The sequence below is a fragment of the Pongo pygmaeus genome, chromosome 9, assembly GCF_028885625.2.
Source record: "Pongo pygmaeus isolate AG05252 chromosome 9, NHGRI_mPonPyg2-v2.0_pri, whole genome shotgun sequence".
In the NCBI taxonomy this organism is placed as follows: Eukaryota; Metazoa; Chordata; class Mammalia; order Primates; family Hominidae; genus Pongo; species Pongo pygmaeus.
Genome location: NC_072382.2, coordinates 127,030,680 through 127,056,764, shown reverse-complemented (window position 1 = coordinate 127,056,764; position 26,085 = coordinate 127,030,680). Strand labels below are relative to the sequence as shown.

General features: G+C 47.8%; 1 protein-coding gene and 1 non-coding gene across 4 annotated transcripts in view; both read right to left on the bottom strand.

Moving 5' to 3' along the window:
* PKNOX2 (PBX/knotted 1 homeobox 2) overlaps positions 1-26,085 on the bottom strand; it is a 266,903-nt gene that overhangs the window by 139,114 nt on the left and 101,704 nt on the right. The gene's annotated exons all lie outside the window — the stretch shown is intronic.
* On the bottom strand, positions 14,952-15,053 carry LOC129009093 (U6 spliceosomal RNA). The gene has a single exon (XR_008492637.1). It is a non-coding gene; the product is annotated as a U6 spliceosomal RNA (small nuclear RNA).

The following is a 26,085-nucleotide window of genomic DNA, read 5'->3' as shown; positions in this document are numbered from 1 at the left end:
AACCCAGCTTTGTAGCAAGAGCCAAGGATACACAAATGGATATTGCCTTTGAAGGAAACAGAGGCAGCGCCCCCAGAACCCAGAATCAACATTAATTCCAGAAAGAATTCCCCGAACCTGGACCAGATAGGGTCAGCCCCCTCACTCCCACCCCACCCAGCATCACATCAGAGGGAACCCAGTGAGGGCTGGCACTGGCTTGTCTCCTGCTGCTGCCACTGCCACTCCAAAAAGACTGTCATTAAAGCTTTGTCCCTGACTTTCTGATTTACGTGTACAAATAATCGCTGTCAGGGGCACAAGCCCCAGAGAGCAGATGGTAGCAGATGCAGATGTAGGAAATAAAAACAAAAATGAAACACACCAGTCTGGCAGAACTCAATGCTGAGAGACGACCTAAGCCGGGGAGAAAGGCCTGCTGGGGAGGCGGACTGGAGAGGGGTTATTAGATGAAGTATGATTGGTGAGTCTTCTGCACAAGCTAACCTAGGATTTTTAAAAATTGTGGTAACATGTCCATGACATAAAATATGCCATTTTAACCATTAAATGTACAATTTAGTGCCATAATTACAATCAGACTATCATGCAATCATCACCACTATCTCTTCTCAAAACCTTTCTATCATCCCAAACAGAAACTCTGCACCCTTTAAATCAATAATTCCCCATCTCTACCTCCTCCAAGCCCTTAGTAACCTTAATCTACTTTCTTCTCTATGAATTTGTCTATTCTAGATATTTCATGTAAGTGGAATCATACAATATTTGTCCTTTTTTGTCTGTTCTCTTTCACTTAACGTATGTTTTTAAGGTTCATCCATGCTGTAGCATATTTCAAAACTCTATTCCTTTTGATGGTTGAGTAATATTCCACTGTATGGATATACCTCATTTCCTTTACCCATTCATCAGTTGATGAGTACTTGAGGTGTTTTTGCCTTTTGGCTACCATTAATAATGATGCTATGAATATGGGTGTACAAATATCTGTTTGTGTCCCTAGTTTTTGTTCTTTGGGAATTATATGTAGGAGTGAAATTGCTGGCTCAAATGGTAATTCTATGTTTCAATTTGGAGGAACCACTAAGCTGTTTTGCACAGTGGCTAGCCTAAGATTTAAGAAGATGACTCAGTCTGTGCTCTAGGAGACAGAGTTCTGTGCACCTTGGTCCTGGGAGCTCACATAGCACACTCGAGCCTGCCTGCCCGGCCTGGACTGGAAAGAAGGGGATGAGTCCAAGCTGAGGAGTATTAGAATAAAGTCTAGTGGGACTGGCTCTCCATACCACTCCCCATGGCACCCAGCCAGCTGCTGGGAGAAGGACCGTTGTATACCTGCAGCATGGGGAGCACTGATTCTTAGGGTCTACTCATCTGCCTCCAACTTTACATGCGAGGAAAGTGAGGCCCAGAGAGCAATGACAATTGATTGAAGTCTTGTGACCCTGTCCCCTATTCTTTCTACATGACCAGCCTGCTAGAGCTGGGTCTGGGAAAAATGAGGCAGCTCAGGGCAAGAAGTGGGAAGAGACCCCCTTTGTGCTCTGCCTCTGCCATTGGCATGACATGGTATCGGGGTGTAGTCTTGCATCTGTCTCGGCTCCTTCTGCCAGAAACACCCTTCTCCCATCAGCTTCTCCTGGTTAACCCCTACTCATCCTTCTAGGGTCAGCTCAGGTGTCATATCTGCATCCCCCATATGACACCCTGCTCTGTCTCCTTAGCAGAGCTGGGCGCCCTCCCCTGGCTCCCACAGAACCTCAGGCATCCACTCTCAAGGCTGTTATCACAGGCATCTTGTTATGTTCAAGTTACTGACCCATTTCTCCACCACACTGTGAGCATCCTGAGGGCAGAGAATGAGCATTTTATCTGTATTCCTGACACTAGGACAAGGCCCAGGACCTAGTGTTTGTTGAATGAATGTATGACTGAGACTAAAAAATGAATGAACGGCACGCTCCTCATTACCATGCTGCGTAATGAATGTTTATTGACTGACTGAATGAACAAATGAATGGTGTCCCATGGCCTGAATCGAGCTTGTGGAGTAGACTCTTGGATCACGGTCAAGCCCTGACTCACTCACCCATTTATTCATTCCTTTATTATAGTCACTACTGTGTCTGATCTAGAAGGTACTCTGATTCAGATGCAAAAAACCCTCAGTCTCTGTCTTCAGGAAGCCCACAGAAGAGTAGAGGGAGACAGAAGTAAACAAAAAGTGTGCTTCAAGCCACTCCATTTCCCCAAAAGCATACAGAACTTGCATCACATCAAAAACCTGACCAAGGCCGGCTCCGCTCCAGCAGTAGCTGGGCAGAGCTGGCTTTGGGAGGGGTGGCCAATTAGCATGCTGCGACACCTGTCCGCAGTTGCTCCAAGGATCCAGGGGCTGGAGAATTAACAACCAGGAGGATTTTGGAGCTCCCAGAACCCAGTTCAGCTCACATCAGAGACCTCATTCCCCTTTAGGGATTCATTCACTCAGCGCAGCTGGTTAATTTTTCATCAGGAGGTGGGGGTGGGGCTGAGAAGGAGCTCTGATCCTCCATTCTTTCATGCTGGGGGTGCGAGTGAATACAACATCCTATCCATTTTATTTTTTTTAGATGAAATAGAAACCGATTGTGGTTGCCAGGAAAGACCCAGCCCTCCAGGGCTGATGCTGCTGCTGTGGGCTGATTAACAGTTATTGGGCAAAGGATGAAGCCTCCAGGCTGCACGGGCCTCTGGTGAAGGTGCTTACACAGTTAATGAGCACCGAGTGACATGCCAGTGGTGAGCAGCAATTTTTTTTTAGAACAGTGATTTAAGGCTCTAGTCTTCTGTCCCACCTTTATCTCCTTTTCCATCGGTCCTGGCTGGACTATACCCCTGCTCTGGCCTGGGTAACATTTGGTTTTTTGTTTGTTTGTTTTTAGTAGCAATCTCTTCCTCCATGGAGACTACAGCTGCAACTCCAGGAGCAATTGTTTGGTCAAATCTGACCCAGAGCCTGAAAGCTCAGGGATGAGAGTGAAGTCTCTGCTTACCCAAAAAACTGGAAAGGGAAGAATAAGAAAATGACCTGATATATAGATAAGGCTAGAGGTAGCAAAGTGCATCCGTGATCTCGCTTGATCCTCATTCAAAGCATTTACTGAATACCTTCTAGATGTCCAAAATTCAAAGTGACCTCAGAAGATTTGTGGAGTAGACACTGTCATTCCCATTTTGGAGAAAACTGAAGGACAATGTTGCATTGTCTGCCTAGATCACTGGTGGAGGTGGGAAGAGAGCAGTATCCCACTATAGCACGTGGCATGGAGTCAGTCACGAGGGGAGGCTCATCTCCTCCCCATTTTGGGTCTCATTCCACTGTTGAGTCTGCCACCTGGGAGCTAAGAGATTTCCCCTGGTCAACAGGGCCCCAGTCTGCTATGGGTTCCACTTGAAGGATGAGGATTTCCTGCCACTGCCCATCCTCTGGAGATCTCTACACCACAGCAGCTGGGAGAGACTGTCTCAGGCCAATGAAATGGAAAAAGGCACCTGCTATGTGCTTTGCACTGTGCTATATTGTTATATGTTATGTGCAAGACACGTAACTCATGGTCCTCCTTCTCAAGAAGAAGGCAATTTTACCGTGGAGACAGAATCTACACAAATGAATCTGATAGAGCGTGTGTGTTTCTCAACAAATATCAGTGCTTCTCCATCTATGCAATACATACAAAGCACCTGCAGATCTCACTAAAATGCAGATTCAGATTCAGGGGGTCTGGGTTGAGTGGACACATGCTAAGGCATTTCTCACAATCTTTCCGATGATGCGGGTCCCACTGGTCCTCAGGCCACACTTGGAGTAGCAAGGCTGGGGATGGTGCACAACGTGAGAAGCCAGAGTCGCTGCGGTGGTCAGCAGTGCTTCCTACAGGAGACGTGCCTCTGCCGGTTCCAAGGAGGGGAAGGCCTCAAATTGGCAAGGAAAATTGGAAAGGCAGACATAAAAGGGTGACTATGATCTTTAACTGGCACTTTGCAGGGCCGATGGGCCATGAGGACTCGAAAGAACGTGTGGGAGAACAAGCTGTCACAGGGAGCTGGAGACAGGGTCTTCAGTTCTGACTGTGTGACCTCGGGCTCACCACGGCCTCAATCAGGAAGTGTTTGTGATGGAGAAGAGTTCAGTGGTTCTCAACCTGGGCAGCACATCAGAACATCTGGGAGGCTTTTAAAAGAAAACGCCTGGACCACTTCCCAAGTGATTTTTATGTAGTGATTTCGGGTAGGCTCAGGCAGTTTTCAAAAGCTCCCCAGTGATTCTCATGCGCAGCCTGGGTTGAGAAGCCTCACATGGTGCAAGCTCTAAGGCCCCTCCTAATTTCCTCATCTTTTCATTTGGACAGAAAGGTCCAGGACTCCCGGCTTCTGTTCCCGGGCATGTGGCCTGGAGCAAAAAAAAAAAAAAAAAAAAACAGTCTCAGAGAACTCCTAAGAAAAGCTTCAGCACAATGCCAGAAAGCTGAGCATTTCTCCGGTGGAGGCCAGGTGGAGGGGCTGTCCTGCCCATCTGGTTCCCATTAATCCCAGAGCATGTTTCACATCCCTGGCAGGTACTTGGAGCTGGGAGCAACCCTCTGCCCCCTGGGTGGCCCTCAGCAGGGGCCTTTCAAGCCAAGCCCTGCTGACAGGCTGCAGGGCTCTGTGCGGCCCCCCTGGCTTCCAAGTCGCTTGCCCCCACTTGGGGATAGAATCCCTGGACAAATTAGAAACCAAAGAAGGCAGACGCAGAAGCCTGGCCTCTCTTTCATTAGCAGTCTGTCACAAAGCGTGAAGGGCTTCCATAAATTCTGCAGCTCAGCAGCTGCCGAGGAGACCTGGGAGGAAGATTCATTTGTTCCCCAGAAGACTGAGTCTTCAGGAATTTCCAGCCCCTTTCCTCCCCCACCCACTCAGCCGGGAACTAGCCCAACACCACGTGTTGCTCCAGGGTCTGCCTGTAGACTAAGCTTTGGAAGGAGCTGGGAGGGAGTGACTGCCCCAGCTAAAGACGGAAGAGGAAATGGTGAGGCCCTAGACACCCCTTCCTCCCCGCCACATGGGACAGAGGAGTCAGGCTCTGTTTCCATAAGGGCCTTGGAGCATTTGGCTGCTAGCACACCCTTTCCCCAGGTTGCAGCCACTGTGGCTCTGTGAAGGGGCTTGGTCTTTGCTATGAGTTTCCCAGAGTTGCTAAGTCAGGCTAGTGGAGCTGGGGTTCACCTGAATCCTCCCCTGAAGGGTTGCTACTTTTCTTTCCAATGGCTACCTTCTAAACAGCACTGTGTTGTGGTTCAGCCCGAGCTCTGGGGTCAGACAGCTCTAGAGCTGAGCCTCAGTTCTACCACTTACCAGCTACACAACCCTAAGCAAGCTGAGGAACCTCTTTGTGCCTCAGTTGCCTCATCTACAAAATGGGGATAATAAAATATGTACCTGATGAGGATTAATGTCGTCAGACTGTCAACAGCAAATGCCTGAGGAAGAGAAAGGTCAGAGACAAAGAGGGCCTCCTCAGCCGGCAAATTCACAGGCATCAGAGACCTCAGAAGCTGGAGGATCAAGTGAGCTGCAGGATCCCACGTGCAGCACATGTTTTCCTGGGTGAAAGGATCAGCAACGCTTTCTCTCTTTAGAAGGCCAAGAAGAACCTAAGGCCATACACTGCCTGCACACTCACAACATACGCTGTTCTTCCCTGCACATTCTGACCAAGTCAGGACTGGGAGACTCTGGCCAAACGGCAATGCCAGGCCCTGAAACAAAAAGAGGCCAAGATCTACGGCTGCAGATGTCCCTCCCAGTCAGAACCCAAGCCCAGATTCACAAGGAACTTTGGGGCAAGGGAGGAAGAACAGGCTGCAAAGCACTGCTCTGGCCATTGCTCCGCCCAGCCCAGCACGCTACACAGCTGGGGGCCAGCAGGGCCCGGCAGGTGACATCAGGCCTGGCAGTGGGGAGAAGGGCTCATCACCCCTTCTCCCTGCAACCTCACTGGGTGGCGAAGGGGTGGCATAGAGCCAAGGGGGTGGACAGAGGTTGCTCTGTGCCCACATCAGGCACAATAGGCTTACGTAGGCTAGCAAAACTTACTTTGAAGAAATTGGGCAAAAATCCATTTTTACCCCAAATTCACTTTGTTGGAGAGGAAGTGTTTATGTTCCAAAAGGATTCTTTTCTCTACAATATTATTTACCATGGGATTTTTCAGTGAGAGCTTCCTAATACCTTTAGGATAAGATTTGATTTTTTAAACCTTTGTTGACATGCAAGTTTTCAGGAATTCAAATTTGTGAAGCCCTCTTATTTCCTTTAGTTACAACTGTGCTGTTTTTAGGCTACCTGTGAGCCTCCATCCCCTGGCCCCAGATCTGTATTTTTTTTTTTTTTTCCAATTCCTTTCTTCCTGTGCATCTACAAGTACCTCCGTCATGAACGGAGTGTGCACTCTGTGTTCCGCCCTGAGCTGGGGCCTTTCTTACAGTCCTTCATGCAGCTTCACGCTGCCCTATCTCTCACTTATGCTCTACACACCAGGACCAGTAGTATGCTGGTAAATATTTAACAGCTGGCTTTCTGGAATAATATTCCCACCATGGCCAGTTTCAAGCTACCAATGTGAAGTTGCTGAATGTGAAGAGGGAAGAGATGCAAAGCAGCACACCATCACCCAGGATTTCCACCCTACAGAGATGATGGAAAGAGCCTCAAGGGCATGGATGGTAGTGAAGTGCTTAGGAAGCCGTGAGCTTGGAGTATTTATTACCTGTGTTTTTAATAGAATTTATTTAATGCAAATTTTTGTAATTTAATGTTAATAATGGCTGTGTTTAACCATTGGCTTGCAAAATTTCTGAAAATTTAACAATCAGCTCTTGCAAGCTGGCACCAGCTGGCTCCAGCACACCACTGCCTAGAATCTAGCTGCAGTCACCTCTACTACTGTCGTTACTGAATTTATTCACAGTAATAGGAATGATAGGAAGCTCAGCATTTTAAATGCAGCTTTCAGTTAAGCCTCATAGCAAATCTAGAGGTTAGGCCATTTATTATCCCCATTTTACAGATGAAGATACAGCTGAGGCTACCCTGAAGCTTAAGAGAAGTTAAATGATGTATATCCCGACATTAGATCAAATCTAAACTCTTTAACCTAACTGTCAAGACTCTATGAACTGGGCCTTCTCTGTTTATTCTAGTTCATGTCTAATACCCTTCAATATCCTTATTCTCAATGAAGCTTCAGCAGAGAACTGGGAATCTGGGGTGTGTTTTCTCAACGTTCCTTCTCAGTTTAGCACCAGAGCCCTTTTCAAAGCAGCAGACCGTGCGTAGGAGCACCAGCCTGAGTCCTGGTTCAGGCTCTGTCTCTGCGATATTGGACAAATCACCCCCCTAGCCTTGAGTTCTCAGCTAAAGGATAAGAAGAGCAAGTCTCCATGGCTTGATTGCTTTAGGCGCCACGATGCTATGGGACAGCATTTCTCCCCAGTGGCCCACAGAAAGGGCCAGGGAAGCCCGGATCCCCTTCTCTGCTATGTGGCAACTTGCTCCCAGATGGGGCTCTTTCTGCTGCTCTCAAGGTAGAACAAAGCCTCCCACCCAATCAGTCCCCAAGCAAGCAGAAGCTTATTAGGTACCCAAAAAGGTGGACCAAGAGGTGCCCCCATAGAAGCCAGGGAACCTCAGTAGGGAAACAGCCAGAAATCAAGAATGGTTTGGGAAAGGCTGCTCAGAGCTGGGGGTGGAAGACAGCAGGGGGGCCCAATGACCTCCAGAAGTCCCTAGTGTCCTCTCTCTGAGGAGGCTGGTCTTGTGGGTTTCCTAAGCTAAATTGATTCCAGGCCTGGAATTCATCATTCCCTTCATAATACAAATAATCACCAAATGCGCTCAAGCACTCGGTAGCCTGGATATTCACTCTAGCAATTCTCTGTGTGGACGGTGATTAGACCATCATTATCTTAATGCTTCTTAATTTATCTTTCTGATTAGCAACTTACCATTTTATTTGCAAAAAATAGCCTTCTGCTGGGTGGAAGCCAGCCGAGCACAGCAGCTGTCATTTTCTCTGTACTAAATCAGGCCAGGCTTAAGTTGGTTCTCTGGCGATGCTATTTCTTGTGTCTTGGCACTAACACGCACCACAATCTATCCTGGTTGTTGTTGTGAAGTAAAGGCGCACCCCTGAGGAGCAGCGGGCTGAGAGGTCACCTCTACCTTGGCAAAGGGTCCAGGATAAGACACTCTCAGACTCTCAGGGAAGGGCTCCCAGAGGCAGAGCCCTCCTACTGCCCTAATGGGACAGCCCATGGGGGTACTTGCTGCAGAGACTAGGAGGGAAGTCAGTGGTGTATGCATCGTAATAAGAGATGATGGCTGCTACAAAGCTCTTGCCATGTGCCAGGCATTACATGAAGCACTTGAGATCCACTATCTCATTAATTCTCAAAACAACCCTTTAGGTGTGTTCGGTTACTATTTCCATCTACAGATGGAGAGACCAAGGCTAGAGAGGTTACATCATTTGCCTGAGGTCCTACAGCTTGTGAGTGGCACAGCTAATTTTGAGCCACATCTTAGTGACTCTCAGAACCAATGATCTTAACTGCCATGTTATATCACTTTCCCAAGCAAAGTAGGACTGGTGTGAGTTGAGACATTTTAGAGCAAACACTGTCAGGGTGACTGTTGAATAGTATTATAATACTTGACTCATTTCCCACCTTCAGAAATGCCTCGAATTAGCAAGCACCTTTCTATCCTGGACACAAACATGATTCCCTTCTTCCCCACTCCCCACCACCTGGAGGAATGAGTTCCCCTCTTTCAAATTGTCCCTAGTCTTGTCTTGGGTCAAAAGTTTTCTTTTTAACTGACACTTCTGTTCTTCCCTCTTCCAACCCAGAACAAATCACGCTGCTCTCTGATTTCTACTTCCTTCCAAACATCTTTACTTTATTGTATCCTGAAAACACACAGGCCGTGGCTCTGACACATCTTCACCCTGCCACTGTCCCTAAGAGGTCCATCACTGTTTATTCCACTTGGATGTTCAAGCCCTATGCGTCATATATTTCAATTGTTTCTGCCTCTTCCAGAGAGCAGTATACCTAGGTATTGAAGTACAGGAGAAAAGGAGGAAGCTTCAAATTGTCTCCTAAATTCTCCAGAGAAGGTCTCAGGTAGAGGGAACACACTGAAGGGGCAGGTGGCTGCAATGTTTGTCTTGACCCCAATCTCCATTCTTGAGGTGTCAGCCGCTTACCCATTCATTTCCCTGGTTAATAGTTATGCCTTCACTAAGCCCTATCTGTGAGAATCTTGTCTGTGCTATCTGATGGTAGGCATTAGCTGCATGCGGCTATATGGAATTTATTTATTTATTTTATTTTTATTTTTTTATTTATATATTTTTTGAGAAGGAGTCTCCTTCTGTGGCCCAGGCTGGAGTACAGTGGTGTGATTTCAGTTCATGGCAACCACAGCCTCCCAGGCTCAAGCAATTCTCCTGCCCCAGCCTCCCGAGTAGCTGGGATTATAGGCACATGCCACCACACCCGGCTAATTTTTGTATTTTTAGTAGAGATGGGGTTTTGCCATGTTGCCCTGGCTGGTCTCGAACTCCTGACCTCAAGCGATCCACCCGCCTCAGCACCCCAAAGTGCTGGGATTACAGGCATGAGCCAGCGTGCCCGGCTGGCTATGTGAAATTTAAATGTAAAATTCATTCCTTCGGCTGTATGCATTTTAAGTATTCAATTGCTACATGTGAATAGTGACTACCAAATTGGCCAGCGCAGACATAGAACAATTCCATCATTGCAAAACGTTTTACCGGACAGCACTATTCTAAATTTGGTCCTCTACACCCACTTGGAAGCTTTGGTAAACAAAGCCGGATACCTATTAAAGCTCAAATGTCATGGATCTTGGTCAAATATTTCCCTCATTGGATGACAGAGACCAATGCTTTTCAACGTGTGGTCCCTGTACCAGCAGCATCACCTGGGAACATGTTTGAAATGGAAATTCCAAGGCTCCATTTCAGACCTATTGAATCAGTAACCCCAGAGGGAGGGCCCAGCAATCTGTGCTTTAACAAGCCCTCCAGGTGACTCAGATGCCTGCCACCCACTGGTCTCGATATAATCATGACACCACAGATTGAGAGACTGGGACGTGCCAGTCCTGGTGGTGAACACTTTATGAGTATTATCTCATTTAAACCTGTCAACGACACTGTGAGATAAACAGAATATTCACATTTTACAGCCAGGAACTAAGATTCTTAGTAGGAAGTAACCAGCTCAAGGCCATGCAGCTAAAAATTGGCAGAGGTCAGTTTCAAACCCAATTTTGTTTGACTCCAAAGCTTATGCACTAACGCTCCCTGGCTTGGAGCTGACAGACAGCTTTTCTTTGCCAAGTGTCTTCTGAGGGTACTTGGGAGATCTTATCTGACAAGCTGAGCAGTGGCACCCCAGAGAAGAAAAGCGGCATGGCTAAAGCCCTGCTCAGTGACAGACACCACAACAGCACTGGCATGGCAGCAGCAGCTGCACCTTGTCCTAAAAGGGAAATAAGCCGGATTTGAGTAACTCGAATGTCAGCCCTCTCCACTTGGAACCATGGTCTTTCCCTAGGTCTTTCCAGTTTGGCTAGGCACTTGGGGATCTTCTTTTAAGGGTTCATGTGAGTTCAGAGGGCTGAGTTGATCTAAAAATAAAATTCTTCCCTGGATAATGGTAGATTTGCTTTTCTTAAGAGTTCAAGAAAACCTCCAGTGATTGTATTAGGGGATTAGAGCTAGAAATTGCTGTTCCTTCTTTAAGCTCTGTGGTTGTCCCCCGGCTGGCAAGCAGGATTTTACAGGAAACACATGGTTTGTTTTGTACAAAAGTCATGTTCCTGAAATACAGTATTCAGCAAACATCCATTGAGCACCTATGTTATCCGGCTACATTCTCTCAGGTCATTTCATTCAATCTTCAGAAGAACCCTGTGAAGACCTCCTATTTAAGACAGTAGCTATTATTATCCCCATTTGATAAATAAGGAAAGAGAGGCAATCAATGGGTAAGTGGCAGCCAGAATTCAAATCCAGGCCTGCCTATCATGCAAGTTCCTCCCTCTTTGCTGCACCACACAAGCCCACCTTGTCTAGCACTGGGATAAATTAAGAGAAGAGCCTGGAGGCTGGGGATCTGAGGACAGAAAGGGAAAGACATTTCACGTGATGGCAGGTCAGCCACCAGGAAAGCACTGAAGGAACATTTCTAAGAGTATTTGTGTTAGCTGGGCCTGCTCTACACACGGCCATATCACGCATATACGTTCCGGGAGTCCAATCTCTTTCCTCCTGAGGTGGCTCTGAGCTGGTGCTGGCCACCAGCTCTTGCAGGCCCAGAGGGGAGGCATGACCCTAGCAAGTGGCCTGAGCTCCAGACAAAGCTGAGCCTCATGAAACCCTGACACGAGAGCTGTCAGCCCTGCCCAGCAAATTCTGGATTGTCTTTGGGTGTGATCCACCTTTGGTTCCAGAGAAGCTGTTCATCTGGTGCCTGGGAAGCCAGGACGGTCACTCAGGTCACCAGTTTCCTGTTTCCCCATATATCTGAACCCTCCACCCAGACACCCTCAGACTCTTGGCCTCCTGGAAAGCAGGCAGAACTAGGGGGTGAGTGGGAAGGGGGCAGACATACTCCTTATAAACCTCAGCCACAGATGTCCTTCACCCTGGCACCGTGACAGCCAGAGCCCTGCCACGCCTGTGCCATTGCTGGGCAGGCTGGACAAACTGTGTAGGGCCCTGTGAATGTATGAAACTACAGCCTCCTTCTTGGGGGAACTCCACACCGGTTCTTGATGGAGAGCACGGAACAGTAACATGCATTGCCCTTCAGCCTGCCTGTGACACTCACAAAGGAACCCACGCCAGGGTGCCCGCTTTCACTCAAATCCAGTAAGGGTTTCCTGGAGATATTCCATTTCCTCTCACAATTACAGGAAAAGCTAGAGAAGACCTCCCCATTCTCTTTCTGAGTAGACTGGCTGTGTTCATCCTTCCCTGACGGTTTGGATTCTCAAGTCCAGTGGAGAACCCCTGAGTGCCAGAGATGAAATTTTTAGGGAAGGTGCAGCCTCTCCTTGCCCCTGGGCAGATGAGCAGGGCTCCCATCTCCCCCAGCCTACACTTCCCATTCAAGGTCCCCAACACTGTTCCCTAGATGCACACAGGTTGAGAAGGGTGGTTATAAGCTGAGCTTCAAGAAGCCCCAGGAGTCTGGGTGCAGGTTCAGGCTGTCACGAGGTGCATATCAAAGCTGGAGTTTAAAAACTGTACTGGGAATAGTGCAATTATCTCGCTTCACCACATTTCTCAGCCCCGACTGAGGTTTAATTAAAGCCAAGTAAAAACAGAGTCGCCATTTCAGATATCACCCCACTGCATGCTGGTTAAAAAAAAAAAAAAAGGAAAAAAAATCCTTTATCGGGGACTTAAATTTTTTTCTGTGGGTATCTTCCAGCTCAGTTGGATATTATTTCTTCATAACAGTTCCTTTAAAGGAAAAAAATATATATTTAATATATATGTATAAAATGAGTTAATCCCCCATAATCTCCTTGAGTTGTACCTAAAACACAGTTTCTTGCAGGTGACCTTTTCAGAAGAGGCTGTTGCTATGGCAACTGCATTGTTTGATTTAGTCAAGAGAAAAATGCTGCATGGAAATGTATTTAATTTTGCTTAATTTGATGCTGTATTTAACACTTGCGCAGGCTGAAAGGAGAGAAGGGCTGAAAGGCAGGAGCCAGCTCATTGGGGCCACGTTCACTGGCATCCTATTCTGGGTGGCAAAAGGGGCCCCCAGATACCACCATAGACTGGGTGCCTGGCTGTTGGCCTAGGAGTTGGGGCCAGGACTCCCCTGCGTTCCACTTCTGAGGTGCTCTGTAGGAAGAAGACTGGCAGGGCCCACCAGATGCCCCTCAGATGCTGGGGCCACGGGGCAGACACTGCAAGTTGAATGGCAAGGTGAGGCATACCAGCCACACGGCTTCAGACCGAGAGTTCACAGCCGGGGTAAAGCTCTCACTCTGGTGCTGCCATAGCCTCATTTTCCTCATCTGACATGTGAGGCCGGTGAATTAAAATACTTCTCGGGTCTCCTTTATCAGCTTGTGAGTCTCCAGATCCAGTCTGATGTTCCCCGCTAGGTTTTGAGCTTCATGGAAGCAGGGCTGAGTGCAGGGTAGATACACGGTAAATGATTCAATCATTCGGTCAGACAGAAGCCCCCTCCAGGAGATACCACGGCCCAGTTCTGAGAGGTCCTGGCACAACCTTGCTCACTGCAGTTCACAGGCCATGGCACCTACATGTTGCCACACAGGCATGCCCACAAGCACAGAGGAGATGTGAAAACCAGACGAGCCAGGGCACTTGACCAAGGTGCCGCAGGGATGACAGGGATGGAATCTAAGCTCTCTGGTTTCCAATAGTCCCGCCAAGCCAGGCACATGCCCCTGTTGGGGGCAAACATGGTGACCACGAGGAGAGAATAGGTACAGCTAGACCATAGTGGTCTCCCGGCTCAGCCAGGCTGGGAAAACAGACATCCGCCAGCCTCCTGTGCCTCCACCCAGCCTTAGGCCGGCAGCATCCACAAACTCTATGCCTGCATCTGTTCGGAATAAATTCTAATCCCACTCATTGGCGTGATGACCTTGGACAAGTTATGTCACCTCTCTGGGCCTCAGTTTCTTCATCTGAAAAATAAGAGCTGGCGAGGGATATCTAAATGCCCTTCTTACTTTGACATGCCCTGTGATATGATTCTCACCTGCCATTACTGGATGCCAACAGCCAAACACCTCCAGGGTGGTCTGTGTCCACCACCCCGATATTTACTCATCAATTGTACTAATCCAGCAAGTCGGCCCCCACCCTCAGTCTTCAACTGAAGGCACCGCATCTCCGTCGCAAGCCAAGACCTGGCCATCCCAAGGTCCTCAGTCCCAGACTGCTGTGCCCTCCAGGACCACGCTCATCAGACTTCCTGTTCGCCAGAGCCGTCATCGGGAGTCTGAGGGTCCTAGCTGATGCACTGCTGGGTAGACACTCAGCGCCAGGCTGCTCCCACTGCCTTTGGCCATGCCCTCTGGGGATCCTGGTCTCTCTGACTGGCTCCTTCACTTTCTTGCTTTAAGGGAAACCCAGACTTCCCTGCGAGGACCTGTTTCCTCAGAAGCCCTTTCTGTTGGGGACAGTTTTGTCTCTTATGTCTCATATACTTCAGAAGTGGGAGTTGGGTGTGTCTTCCCTGCTTCCCACTATAGTTTTTTTTTTTTTTTTTTTTTAAGACAGGGTCTCACTCTGTCGCCCAAGTGGGCATGCAGTGGTGCAATCACAACTCACTGCAGCCTCCACCTCCTGGACTCAAGTGATCCTTCCACCTCAGCCTCCTGAGTAGCTGAGACTATAGGCATGGGCCACCACACCTGGCTAATTTTTTTTGTATTTTTGTAGAGATGGGGTTTGCCACCTTGCCCAGGCTGGTCTCAAATTTCTGAGTTCAAGCGATCCTCCTGCCTCAGCCTCCCAAAGTGTTGCAATTATAGGCATGAACAACTACATCCAGCTAGTTTCTTTAAAAAAAAATTGCATTGATACATAATAGCTGTATATTTGGGGGGTACGTGTAAGATTTTGATATCTATACACAATGTGAAATGATCAAATCAGTGTAAAATTGGGATACCCATCACCTCAAACATTTATCTTTCCTTTCTGTTGGGAACGCTATAATTCTTCTCTCCTAGCTATTTTGAAATATACAATAATTTATTGTTAACTATAATTTTCCTACTGTACTATCAAACACTAGAACTTATTCCTTCTATCTAAGTGTATTTTTATACAAAATATGGAATGCTTCATGAATTTGTGTGTCATCCTTGTGCAGGGCCATGCTAATTTTCTCTGTGTCACATCCATTTTGGTCTCTTTGCTGCTGAAGCGAGCACCCCACTGCAGCTTCTAAACCATCTCTCTTTCTTCTTTCAAAAACCCAAGCTCACTTACTTGAAGCACCTGTCATCAGACCTCATGCCCCCTCCTACGTATGAAATGCTGTCAGTCTACCAACCTCCTGGACATTCCCCCTCATTCATGGATGACTTTAGCACTCAGGTCGCTGACTCCTTCTCCATTATTATTTCTGCCAGCATCATTGGAGACTCCAAAATCCATGAAGATGACCTGTCTGATACTCTGGCCTCTAGCTGGCTGTCCTTCCTAGCTTCAATGAGCCTTTATTATTGTTTCTTCTTCCCGCTGTGATTGGCATCCCATGAGCTTTTGCCCCACTTACGTGGCCGTTTCCTAGACTTTGGCACACCACTAACTGAATCACCCACGAAATGTACATTGCCAGCTTCCCACTTTCGGACCATTGCCACCCTAGCTTACTCTGACACCCCTACTTACTCCAGCAATTCTGCAATCCTACTTCGTTAAAAACATTTTTTTATGATCCGTTTCCATCTCTCCCTGCATGTGTTCACTTCCCTCTTCACCCAGCTCTGATTCCACCATCCAACACTTCAGCTACTGCCATGCTGATCACCTGGGTTTCTTGAAGCAGCTCTCCTTGCATTGTCTTAGTCTAGGAGAACTCCTGCCCTGGTATCCTACCCACTTATTCAGGGCCTGTACCAGAGCAGCTGAACATTACTGGAGAAAAATGATACAAATTTTCTGACTAGACTCACTTCAAACATGACCACAAATCTCACTCAACACTGTCAGAAAAAACTACCACATTTCCCTAGAAAATTCAATTTCCCAGTCTCTGGGGAAACCTCATACTTCCTTCTCTCCCCAGGTCTCCAACACTCCCTCCCCACCCCATTCTCAGTTGATGACCTTGCAGTATATTTCATACAGAAAACAGATTTCTATAAGATGAGAACTACCCCATCTTCCCATCAACAAGCCCTTTATTGTGTCTGTCTCAGAACTAAAATACTCAGGCCATGCCATCCTGCAATTACCATAGAAAAAGAGTCCTGGCTCCCATCCAAGGTCAATACCTTCACTGGGCTCTGAACCCATTCTCCCGTGCCATTTCAAGGACTCTTCTCCCTCTTTAACTGGGTCACTTCCACCGGCATATAAACATACCTCCATATCAGCCTCCTTTAAATAAACTCTCCCTTGACCCAAGTCCCTCCTCCACTTTCCACCTCTTTTGGAGCTCCCCTTCACAGTAAATCCATTCAAAGGAGTCATCTGTACTCACTGTCTCTCCTTTCCCATCTTCCATTCTCTCCTCAACCCGCCCCAGTCAGGCTTTATTACCCACCGCTCCACTGATGACTAATTACGAAGATTACTAAGGACCATATCTTGCCAAAGTAAATGGTCAATTCTTTGTCCTCATTTTGACTTCTCAGCAGCATTTGGCACAGCAGGTCAATTGCTGATCTCAAAAACCTTTCTCCTCCAGGCCCTGACACTTCGCTCCTCTGGTTTTTCCCATACTTCACAAGCACTCCTTCTCAGCCTCTTCTGTTGGCATTTCCTAAAAATACTGGAGCATCCCCTTCACTCTCCCTTTCTGCATCCTTTCTCTCTCCCTATGTGATCTTTTCCCATTGCTTTAAGGACCTTCTTACACACGCAGGTCTCTCACATCCCCATCTCCAGCTGAACCTCTTTTCAGACACCCAGACATCTGCATTCAACTGTCTACTCAACACCTCTACTTCAGTGTCTCAAAGGCATCCTGAGCTTGGCATATTCAAAACAGATCTCTTAATTTCTCCCCTTAGATCCTACACCCCCTTCTGCCAAGCCTCCTCCATCTAAGTAAAACTCTCCATTCAGGTGCCAAAAATCTAGAAATCAGTCTTGGTTCCTTCCTTTCCTCAACTACATTCAATCCATCAAGAAGTCCTCAATAAACCTGACTCCCACAACTGACTCCCACAACTCTGCTCCATCTCCACTGCTATGGCCAAGACTAAGCCAACAAAGCCTCCACCAGCCCCCTTTACTCCCTCAGCAGCCAGAGTGGTCTTTCTAAAGCACACTCAGCTCTCCTCACTCTCCCCGTTGCAGTCCTCATGGCTTATCCAAGACAGGTAAGACCCAAATGGCTTTGTGTGGCCTCCTAAGACCCTCTCTGCCTCCCTGACCTCCTTTCTCTTCATCCTCCCTCTTGTCTACTCATTCCCCAGGCACACTGGCTCAGGTCCACCCCAGAGACTTGGCTTTTGCTTTTCCTTCTGCTTGAGATGCTCTCCCTCCCATCTACCCATGGCTGCCACTTTCTCAACCATCAGGTTCAGTACAAATATCCCCATCCTTAGAGAGCCTTCCCCAACACCCAGCCCAGATGTTCTCCCACCAGAGCCTGCTTTACTTTCTTCCCAGCATTCGTCAGGACCTAACATTTTCTTATTTCCATGGTTGCTTCCTTGTTTATTCATTCTCCTCCTCCCTACTTAGAATATGAAATCCTTGATGGCAGGGACCCTTGTCTTGTTCAGCACTATTCTCTGAACCTACAATAAAGCCTTGCACACAGTAGGCATCCAGCATTTGTTGACTGCCTGCCCGAAGGAAGCAATTTATGGCTAGATGTGCTGTCTTACTTGTCTCTGCACCCCGGGACTGGGCCTGCTGCCACACCAGGCTCATAATCAGCACATAATAGATGCACATGGATGTGCAGCATCTTGGAATTGGGTGTTATCCTACCGCCCCTGATCTGACTTTCCACCTACAGCAAGAGTTCCCATTTATTCCAACATTCCTCACAGGTGGTCATTCAGCCTTCCAAGGTCCTAGAATATTTTATGAGGAAGCTTAGCAACTAAGAGAGTAGACAAAGGCCATGGCCCAGCGTCCTGCCCTGGGCCTGCTCCAGCCCCCAGGCTCAGGTCAAGTCCTCCTAGCTGCAGCCGACATGTTCCATCCCCATATGTTCCTTGTTCGCGCATCTTTGCCTGCCTTCTTGGCACTATGGCTGCTGCACAGTTTGTTCTCTAGTTTATAAAAGGTGAAAAACAAAACAAACAAAAGGCCATGGTTTCATGAGTTGCTGTCTGATATGAGCTGGCAGGGCTCCTCTGCACAGGGCTGGCACCGCAGAGGCAATGGATTCATATATAGGGACTCCGTTCTGTGCTCTGCAGAGGGAACACAACCCCTCAGGGAGCTGGGATGTGGGGCTCGACATCCCTTACCCTTCAGGCTCATCATATCTTTCCCTGAGACCATAAGGTTCTGAAAGTATGTGTGGTGCAGTGGTTAGGAGTGTGGACCTCCTGCATCCTTCAGGCCTGGATGACATCTAGGTTATGTGACCATGGGCAAGTTACTCTATTGCTCTCAGGCATAAAAGTAGGATAATAATAAGTCTTAGCTCAAAGCATTGGTATAAAAGTAAATGAGAGAATAAATGCAAAGTACTTAGCACAGCTTTAGACACAGAATACACACTAAGTAATCAATATGAGGTCCTCCAACTCTAACCTGTGGTTCCAGAGCCAGTGTGATGCTACCTTCACCACTGTTGGCAGGAAGCTACGTCTTTGGCCCCAGCCTGGCCTCACTCACAATATCCAAGAAGATTCTTATTCTGCTGGTTCCTGCTCACATGACCATCTGTGTCCATGTGCCTCGGAAGATAAGCTTCCAAAGGTGGTTAGCACAGCTCAACAGTAGTCAAATATGTATCCAAGTCTTTGTCAGTTATGGTAAAAGCAAAACACAAAACAAAACAAAACAAAAACTATAGAATGTTAGAGCTAAAAGGATCCCCCTGACGTGATCTAGTCAAACTTTCTCATTTTGCCAATAAGGAAACTGTACTCACAAACATGGGGTGTTGCCCAGTCCACCATGACAGCTGGGTCTGGAACTCAGGCCTCCTAACTCCTAGGAAGGCAAAGTGCCCAGACCTACCTTCGCTTCCAACTTCCCTTCACTGTAGAAAAATACCACAGAACTCACAAGACTACAAGGCATTTTCCCCCAAAAAGTCTCTCCATCCAGCCCAAAGTTGAGAACCTTTTTCTTGGCACTGCTTTCCTCACCCCATAGGGAGGTGGGTGGCAGAGGCATCTCCAGGACAGAAGACAAGCTAGAGCCCTCGCTCTGACCCGCCTCCTCCTGCCCCTCGGTCCACCTTCCCTCTTCTCCTATCTGCCCATGCTCCTTTTGCATTCTCCCCTTTTCTTGTTTTGCCGCCTGCCTTTTCATCTGTTTGCTCAGAAGCTGGGCTCTGTTTGCTGAGCCTTCATTCATTTTCATATAACCTGGGATATTTTCAGCTGCTCCTCTGGGTTCTTAGGAGAATTTCAAGTGGCGAGAAGCACAGTGAGCTGCAAAGGTAAACACCCATCCCTGAACTCTGAGCCCACCTAGGGAGTGTGCTCATTCACAGGCTGCCTTCCTGACCAGCACAGTCAGTCTCTCCGGGCCTGACAAGTGGCCTCTCACCCTAGACTGGGCGAGCTTTTAGGCAGGCAGACTACAAGTTTTCTTCAACCCAAGACTGGTGCAGGAAGCTGGCTGCTTAAGCTCTTGAGTGATGGGCAGTGACAGTAGGGGCTTCGGCTGCCTCCCTTTGCAGGCCGTTCTCCCTGCGCTTCAGCCAGACCCAACAGTCAGTGCTCAATGCTGCTTCTGTCACTACCTGAAACAAGGTGTGGTGAGGCAGGCGGAGAAGTCAATTCTCTCACTTCTGGAAAACGGCTTCAAAAAAGCATTGATTCATTGCTGCTCCTCTCCTGTTCACACCAGGACCTGCGCTGAAGGCACTGGGAGTCTGTGGGAAAAATAAAGAAGGGGAAACCCCACAAAGAAGGAGGCTGTTCCTCTTGGAGGAAGTGGGAGAGCTGTCCCTGTGCCCTCTTTACTCAAGACGATCAAAGCGTAAAGAACATCTCTTTAATCCTTACTCCAGGTCCTGGGTAGAACAAGGCCCAAATCCTCCATGTTATGTAGGGAGAAGGGGAGAGAGGAGCACGGAAGGAAACGGAAAGTCAAAGGAACACGGGATACAAAATCAAGATCTGAGCTTGGGCCCCAGTTGTCCCATATTAATCATGTGACCTTAACAAGTCAAACCTTCTGCATCTCTGTCCTCTCAATTGTAAAACTGGGACAAGAGCATTCATCTCAGGGTCGATGTGAGCATTAAATGAGATAATATGTGTGCCTGTGCTTAGCAATTGGTAAAGGGCTTCACAAATGCCATTTATCACGATTCGTTGAGAGCCAGACATTCCACCAGTGAATCAATTACCTAAGGATCCAGGATCAGTCATGCTGAGACAGACTTACGGAAAAACACCTGGAGAGCTTTCCTCACACCCCCACTGCCCTCCACAGCCAGGAACACTGTCATCGCCAGCTCTAGTTCCCATTTGAAACACTCTTCCCTCCAAGCCTCCATGCAATTTGTATCAAATGATGTAGGAGAGTAGGCATGAGGCCAGGGTTATTGGATGTTTGTCAGGTTTAATAAAAGGCACCGAGGGGCTCTGGGCTTATAGTGTTCTGTGATTTGTCACTATAGCGTTGAGAGGTCTATGGCCCTGCCACTGCAAGCACAGGGCATTAGGAAAGCAAGGGCAGGTTTTATTAACAGAGCCAAGGGACTCGATGATGCATCTGTCACGGGGGGTAGGCAAAGGCGGCTTCCCCATCAGTATGTCTGGCTCATCAATGGCTCCAAATGGAGTCACATCATTTCTGGGTACCATGGGCTGAGCAGAGCCAGGAAAAACATCTGGGCTATGAGCTGGAGCAAGGCCCAAGGAGGAGGTGCTCCTTATGGACCTTGGGGGACTTTTTTTTTTTCTTGACAAAGTCATCAATTTGCTGCTCTCCTTCCCTCAACTCTGCTATTTTCATGACAGGACACACATTGAAGGTCTAGACAGAACTGAAATCAGTGTCTTCTGGAACACAGGAACTGAGACTCCTCTGAAAACCAAGTGAGCAGAGTGCTCTGAGATACAGTGCCAGCATGGCAAATACTGAATGAACAAATGAAGATAGGAGTGGGGCTGAGAGCTGACCCAAATATGCACTCTGCCTTGGGAAGGAGGTAGGGAAGAAACCCCGGTGCAAATTATGGGAGAAGGTGTATTCAAGAAAGGAGAGCATGGAACACTGTATTCAGGGAGCATTCAGCAATGGAGATGTCCAGAAAGAGATTATGAGTGTCTTGTCAGATTGACACGGTGTACACATGGAAATTTGGTATTACTAAGATGAAAGCCCATTTTCTAAAAGCAGAGCAAAATGGCCAAGCTGGACTTGTAGCAAAGTTTGAAAACTAACTCAGAGCTCCTTAAATCCTTCCTAAGAAGGAAGGCCAGAGTATATACTAGAGTCTGGGTAGAATTCAGTCCCATGGTTATCCCAGCGGAGAGGACGGGATGGTGGGGCAGGGAACTGTGAAATCATTCAAACATCTTCCCTCCAAATCCACAGACAGGATCATCAGCCCCCATGAAAGACACAGAAGTCGAGTCACAGGGGTTAGTCCTGCAGAACTTCTTGTGTCACCCCCCAAGGCAGCTAAGGTTCAGCATCTTTGGTCCCAGCGCATCAAGAGCCTCTGAGATGCCTGGAAACTCCTCCCATAGGCCTTTCAAGTCAGACAGATCTCCACCTCCTGAATCAGCCCATGCCTGATACAGGCCCTGGTCCAAGAGCCTGAGTCAGGGGAGAAGAGCAGGGTGCTGGTGATGATTTCCAAGTTTCCTCCCGCCATCCTATCCTGGAAAATATGAAATGCAGAGTGCATCAGAGCCTCTCTGGGAAGGTGGGCTGGGGCCTGGGTGCCAATTGTTTAAATTTTCTCCTCAGTGGAATTACAGGCTGAGGAGTCCACACTGGCTTTCCAAACAAAGAGTGGCAAATTGCTAACTACAAAATCAATTTTTTTTCGAGTGCATTAGCTGTCCCCTCATTATTCTCCACCCCATGAAGGAATTAATGAGAGCCTGAGCCACAAGTGAATGAGGGCTTTTTAGCTTGGGAACACACACTGAATGGCGCCAGGCGTGGGACAATTACGGAAGATATTCAATAGGGGGAAAGGCTGACAAATGCCACATGAAAGCTGAAATTCAAACCTCCAAGGCTTCAGCCCCAAGTCTCTGGGCCCTTGAGATGACACACAGAGGCAGGATCAGCAGTGCAAGACACCATGTCATGGCAGGACCTGCAGTCTCCCAAAAAAGCCATTCACCCACCTGCAGAGGGAAGACCACACCTGGAGTCCAGGAGAAAGGAATGCCGATGCCAGTCATTCGGTTTGCAGGATTCCTCCAAGGGGAGAGAGGGCTGGTGGTAGTTGCAATCTTATTTGCGAGGTTGTGCTAAACTCACAGGAATTGGTAAATCCAGGAACATGAGTTATTCAAATACTAGCCAAGAGTTCTTAAAACCTGAGGGGGCAGTGGCTCTGATAGATGGATTCCTTAAGATAGCCAGAAAGACCACTGAATGGAAAAAGCAATGAGCAGAGGCGATGGTGGAATATTCAGAAACTGGATATTCTCATGTTCATTTCTTGTCTTAGTCACTGTTGTATCTCCAGTGCCCACAACAATGCCTGACACATATGAAGCACTCAATAAATATTTGTTAAATTAATGCATGCATAAAACCCAACTCCCAGGAAACTCTTTGCTACTGTGCCCCAAGCCAATCCTTGTGAGAACTCCCCAAAAGTCCAAGGACAACCACCCCCCACCCCATGAAGATGTACCAAATGTCCTACATCTAAATGTCCCAGCAGCCTTTTGGATGAATGCTACCAAGTGCACTTGAAGAGACCTGGACCACCCTAGCCCCATTCTATTGAAGATAGAAGTGAGTTTCCTGTTTTATTTCCAGACTCACTCTCAGCCTCGCCCTGGACAGTGGGCACCATCTCCATCCATCAACCAAAAGCACACAAAGAAGAAACAGCTGAGGGTCCAAGAGGGCCTCAGTCTGGGAGACTTGGTCGTGCCTCTGCCAGTGTCAGCAGTCAGGCTGGATTCCTCAGCCCTGGCATTAATTGTAGCCCATGTGCTATGATTACAAAATGGAATTAAATGACATGCCAAATTAAAGAGTTATTTTTTCTAATATATATTTTGCATAGGATGTGTTTATAACAGCATTAATTATTTACACTGCCATAGAGAGAAAGCATAAATATAAAGAGAGAGATCAGACGGTTCCTGTAGGAGAAACAAAATGAGCATTTCCATCAGGATGATGAATACCTGCGGTCTCACTTTGGGGCTGGGCCTGGGGGGAGGTGGAGAGAGGGGGGCATCTTGAGAACAAATCTGACAAGCGTTATTGAGGTTTTTTGAGGAAGGAATATGTTAAAAATGAAAGTGAGTACAGAAAGTTTAAATATTTAATACCTGCATTAATTCTAATTCACACTTTCTCTATTTTTCAGATTAAAAATTTACAAGAATTCCCATCTCTTTCATCCTTCTTCCTCCCATGAGACACTTTGTGGTCACTGTTCCAGGGACCACCTTTGGCAGCATCTAGGTAAAAAGGGGCATGAGAACAGCAGCCTCCGTACCCTCCACCCCACCCCCATGGCACCCTCCCACCATGGGCATCTCCCCCAACTCCCCTATGAGAAGCCATTGCTGTCGGGCTGCTGGCGCCAGAATGACTAATGGGACCAAAGCCATTTCCTGGCCTCCTTAGCCCCCACCCCAGAAAGGGTCATGGAATTCTCAGAGATGATGCAGCCAACTTGTGGGTTTAAAGTGCTTGTCCAACCCCAGATCTCACAGGGACAGGCAGAATACCACCACTGAACTGATGTCTCCTTGAAACAGAAGACTTCTGTCACACACAGCCCCAGGCCCCCCTGCCCTTCAGAAGCTTTTATTCTAAGGCCAACCAGACCAGCTTTATATGCTTTCAATAATATCACTGAAAGCCAGCACTGATTGACTTGGAAGCAAGGGAGAACTAACTTCCCGAAGTCACCAACACCAGCTCCCAGCTTCAGCCCTGCCCCAACCCCAGCATTAAGCAGGTGAGCAAACTGCTCTCCTACTAAGAACAGCTTATACATCTGAATTCCCTTACAAAGCACTTTCCCATGCCACATTTGACCCCAGCGTCCTGTGAAGTGGTCAAGGAGCTGTTATCAGCCTTCATTTTATATAGGAGAACACCCAGGTCATGTGACAGACCTAAGGTCTCCCCATTTAATTAAAATGTTTCCACTGTTATAATGCAGCTTCTACAGCACGCGGTTCCCAAAATACTGCATGTGAAAGGAGAAGAGAACATTGGGTTGAGAGATGCTTTTAACCCCACTCCCTGGTTTCCAAGTGGCCTGTCTGCACTGGGGGCCGACGTTTTCCGAGATGAGAGCAGGGAGGGGCAGGTGGGCCAAAGGACTGCATCTGCTCCCACGAGGGCCCGCTGTGTCCTTGCTCCTGTTTTCCCTGAGATTCTCAGTGACCTCAGGCCAGAAACCCTCAGAGGAGAGTTGCTGGCAAAGTTTTCTCAAAGCCCCAACATTTCTTAAAACTCCCTGAGTTTTAAGTTGTCAGATACTGTGGCATTTTCCCCCTTCTTCTCACACCCTACCATCCTCCCGTCACTTGCCACAAATTCCTGCACAAAACACCTTCCTAAATAGTGTTGATGAGCGCCTTGTTCTCATCAGGCCTCTGATCGAAGACAATTCCCTGACTCCAGTCCTACTCTTCCTCACGGATCTATCAACCCAAAAAGTGCCTGTAAATCAGCGGAGAAAACACACACACACAGGCACACACTCACACGCACACATGCACAACACGTGCACACACACACATGCATACACACACACACAGGCTTCCTCCATCAGAAAGCTGAGCAGGAAATCTCGCCTGTGGTAGAAATCTGAGCTATCAGTCTGGCGCTGGGAGATGTTTGGGGTTGTTTGTTGTTTTTACTTCCAGATACCTGCTGGAGTCAGGCCATCCCTTTAAATGAGAAAAGCGGAGCTAGAAAGCACCCCAGCTTAGGGCCTGGAGAGCAGAATCCCTCTAAGCAATAGCTTCTTCCTCTCCCTCACATAATTCCACAGCCTCTTACTGAAAGGGCAAGGAAAGAGATGGCCCAGCCAGGCAGAGGGAACACCTGAATGAGCTCAGGAGGAGCAGCTGCAATGATAGCTCCTCTCTCTACAACCCGCCAGGACAAGCACATCTTTCCTGACCCTTCCATTCACTCCGGATACGAGCACTATCCTGGGACAGGACTTAGATCCACATGAGTACGGGAATACACACATGAGCACAAGGGGAGGAGTTTGGTAGAAGTGTTGTTCCAGCTTGACCAAACATCTACCTATGCTTCCCAACCTCATAGGTTGTGAAATTTTCAAATGATGGAGGGAGGAAAGGAGATAGCAGAAGAGAAGGTGAGTTAGCCAGATGGAGATACGGATCAGGGTCCATGCTTTGGCTGGTGACAGAAACAGACAATCATAGCAAGGACAAAACCCCTCCCTCCCATGGCCTCTAAACAGCCTGTCTCACCCACAGAAAAATCAAAAGGGAGATACAGTGCTCGCCTAAGGCCCTAGCACAACGTGGAGCATATGACAGGCATGCTTGTTCTTTCTCCTCATTTCCCCCTGTTCTTTCCTCATTTCCTTGTGCTAAATAAAATGACTTTAGAACTTGGGTGGGAAGTAGGGAGGAAGCCGTAAGTCCTGTTCTGACCTCCAGACCTTGCATGTGGATTGGTTTTGCTGCCATAAGGAAAGGGCTCAAGGACAGCAGCTCAGCATCCTGTGGCTACACACGCAGAGTGAGAGGGACCTGGTGGCAGGGCCTATCAAGGGTCTGCGTGGCCAGGAACGAGGAGGTAAGGAGAAAACGTTCTCCCTTCTTACTGGGAAGAGCTCTTTGCAAACTGAAATGAGATTGTCTTAGTACAGAAGACTACTTTTATTTTTAAAAAGCTATTTTCACAAGAATTAATACCCCCTTCCTGCC